Raw genomic sequence first — 3781 nt, forward strand, 5'->3', positions numbered from 1 at the left:
AAAGATTAGGGTTTTAGTCCTTATCCTTATCTAGTTGCTTACCCACCAAGCAACCATAAGAGAAGTCTTAGAAACCCTTATCCTTGTCGAATTCTAAGGCATTATCTCCTTAAATTCACTCACCCTATATTTAAGATAATCCTTACCTTATTTTGTAACTATCACATAATTACAATTCAGCCCCTCTAGTTTAATTAATTACACTTGATCACAAAATGAATTCTTAATTAATTATTGACCAATATTAATTAAAAAAATATGATTTCTCCTTTAATATATTATTCTTATAACATATTAATAAATCATAATAACCTCTCTCTCTATTTATTTCTCCAATCAAGTTGCTTTGGTGAAGGCAACCCAAAAGGACCATGCACCATCGGGTCAAGTACATACCAAAATAGTTATGGACTTAGACACTAATCCAACAGGAACAACCGAAAATTCCCACGGATATCCAAAGTTTTCTGGGATTAGCCGGATATTACCAAAGTTTTATCCAAGTCTATTCTTCGATCGCTACTCCTTTAGCAGCTTTGACCCACAAAGGAGCAACTTATGCTTGGAGCGATAAGCACGAAGAAGCATTTGAGAAGCTAAAGAAGAAGCTATGCAAGGCACCGATTCTTTCTTTACCCAATGGAGTTGAAGACTTCGTTGTCTATAGCGATGCGTCTGGGATTGGGTTGGGTTGTGTTTTGACCCAAAGAGAAAAGGTGATAGCATATGCGTCTCGAAAGCTGAAGGAGCATGAAAAGAACTACCCTACTCACGATTTGGAAATGGCAGCGATAGTTTTTCGCTCTAAAGATATGGAGGCATTACCTCTATGGCACGAAGTGAAAATTTTTCATTGATCATGAGAGTCTCCAATATCTCTTTAGTCAGGAGGAATTGAATATGAGGCAGCAATGCTGGCTAGAACTACTTAAGGACTACGACTGTGAGTGATATTGCCATATTTATACTTATTTTTAGGCAATATTTAAGTACGTTTTTATTAATAAGTTGGTAATTTATTTAGAATAATTGTACTTATGAGCTTAAATGTTATTTGCAGCCAAAAAGAAGACATTTTGAAGAAAAGGGACTAAAAGCATTAAAGAAAGAAACTTTGGGAATTAAAAGATTAAAAGAGAAGAAAATCTTGAAAAAAAACGTTTTCACGACGTGAGACTTAAAGAATTCACGACGTGAAGAGTTGGTTCTAGAAGATATGTACGCGGGTGAAGGAATCCTTGACGGGCAAGGTTATCTGAAATTCACGACGTGAATATCTTATTATTCACGACGTGAATTTGTGAAAATCAGCAACTATATAAATCCTTGACCATTACGAATAGAGGGAACTTTTGGCAAGAGAGAGGAGTTCCAGAAGACAATTTTGAGTAGAGAAAAGTTCTAGGAAAAGGCTTTCAACACCAAAAGAGTGAAGGTCCATATTTAGATTATTTAATTGATAATTAGGAACATGTTTTATATCACTTTGATTTGTGTTAGTATGTTAGTTGCTATGATGAGCAGTTGAATCTAGCTACTCTCATTTAGCTAGATGAAGCTTCTAACTTATGAATAGCTCAATTTTATGGATTTATTTAGTTGGTAAAATTGCTTGTGTTTGATTTGAATTACCTAGCATGCTTGTGTTTGTTTGTCTAATTGCTTGATTACATGTTCTGTGTAGCATAGTGACCATTAACTGCATGAACTTGTTTACCTAATGATTTAGTGAACATTGAATTGTTAGAGCTAGGATTGACCAATCTTAGTTAGTAATTAGAGTAAATAAACTTAACTGTGTTAGAGAACGTGTATTGTGACTATAATTGCATTTATATAACAAATCTTACATAGCATATTTACATTCATAATTAATTTTGTGTTTAATTGTGTGTGAACATACATAGTTTGACATGAATTAGTTAATTATTGGTAAAGTTAGAACTAAATTACTAATATAATTAAAACCAACTAGATAATCCATAATCATTAGCTAGCCATAAGAAAGAAGTGGATTCAAACTAAACAAGAGTGTGTTTTTACTTATTGAATTTGATTTAAGTTCATCTGATCTTGTAAAATCAGATAAAACCCCCTTTTAAACTTGTTAATAATTAGGTTGATTTAATAGTAAGTAAATTAATTAGTAACACCATTCCCTGTGATCGACACCCGACTTACCCAAGCTATACTGTAATCCGACTAGGTACACTGCCTATAAGTGCATAGTTAGTTTAAGTTTGTTAGGTTATAAATATTAAAATTAGTGAGTACTTTTGTGCACATCAAGTTTTTGGCGCCGTTGCCGGGGAACGACTTAGATTATTAGTTTATTTGGTTGCATTAGATTAATCGACCCTTTTTGTGGAATAAAATCTGCAAAAAGTTAATTAGTTATTTATTTGTTATTTTTGTTTATTAGCTTAGTTGGTTAGCATATAACAAAAATTTTGTTTTCTGCTTATGTCACAGAATTCACGACGTGAGTTTTATAAACTCACGACGTGAAAGCTGCGATTTTCAGTTTTTAGTATTTTCTTATTTTAGTTCAGTTTTACGTTTTTAGTTTAGCAAGTTGCAGGAGTTCATGACCAGAGGCTCAAACACACCCTTGGTGCCACCACTTGAAGATCCCGAGTCTGCAATTCACAAGAAAAAGACGCCCTTACAAGAATTAAAGTCAGCTTTTTCAAGGAAGTCGGGAAAGAAGACAGGAGAGTCAAGTTCATCCGCAAGGTACAAGAGCAATTTTGAGCACTCGGATCAAATACCCGTCCAAACCGAATCCGAATACGATACCGAGCCGAAATTTGAAGAACATACGAGCGAACCCGAGAACGAGCCAAGGAACGATATGGCAGCAATTGAAGAGATGTCCATGGGAGCTTACAAGAAGCGGATCTGAGAAGATGTGGGTCCCGGTTTAGTCCAACCCGCAATACCTGCCACTGCCACATTCGAGTTGAAGGGGCACATCTTGACTGCACTGAAGGATATCCCATTTTTTGGGAAAGATCATGAGGATGCTTTTAAGCATCTAGATGAAGTGAACGACATTGCGGATTACTTCAATGTCGCAAATGTCAACAGAAACACCGTCCTGCTTAGGATGCTTCCCATCACTTTCAAAGGAGCTGCTAAGGAATGGTTAAAGTCACTTCCACCGGGTACAATTACCACTTGGGCTCAAATGCGTGAGCAATTCCTGGACCAGTTTTGCCCGCCATCCAAGATAGCCAAACTCAAGAAGGCAATAGCCAACTTTGAGCAACAGCTGGGGGAGTCATTATACGAAGCATGGGAGCGGTACAAGGGCTTGCTCAGAAATTGCCCTCAGCATGATCTAAATGTGCAACAAAAGATGTCGATCTTCTATGATGGGGTCAACGTTATGACGAGACAACTCCTTGACTCTCAAGGACCTTTGACAAAGAAAAATCCAAGGGAGGTTAAGGAGTTGATTGAAGAATTCGCAAAGCACTCTCGCGAATACCACAACCCTAGGCAAGATGGAATCAAAGGCGGTGGAGGGGCCCAAACTGAAGAAATAGCAGTTGTGATGGCTATGCTGAATAATTTGGATCAAAGGATAACACAAATGGACCAGTCAATACATGCCATAAGAGTGGGTTGCGAGAGATGTAGTGGTCCACACTTGACCAAGGACTGCAATTTAGATGAGTTTGGGAATAGAAAAGCTCAAGTGTGCTACTCAAGTGGGGATAAGTTTGATGAGGACTGGAGGAAACCAAAAAAGGAGTGGCTGCCATATGAAGAGTAT

At 37.1% G+C, this 3781-nt stretch overlaps 1 non-coding gene across 1 annotated transcript; it reads right to left on the minus strand.

The window, feature by feature from the left end:
• Positions 1-3238: 3238 nt before the first annotated feature.
• LOC111893783 (small nucleolar RNA R71) lies at positions 3239-3345 on the minus strand. The gene has a single exon (XR_002850951.2). It is a non-coding gene; the product is annotated as a small nucleolar RNA R71 (small nucleolar RNA).
• Between the last annotated feature and the right edge of the window lie 436 nt (positions 3346-3781).

The sequence above is a fragment of the Lactuca sativa genome, chromosome 3 (assembly GCF_002870075.4).
Source record: "Lactuca sativa cultivar Salinas chromosome 3, Lsat_Salinas_v11, whole genome shotgun sequence".
Classification (NCBI taxonomy): Eukaryota; Viridiplantae; Streptophyta; class Magnoliopsida; order Asterales; family Asteraceae; genus Lactuca; species Lactuca sativa.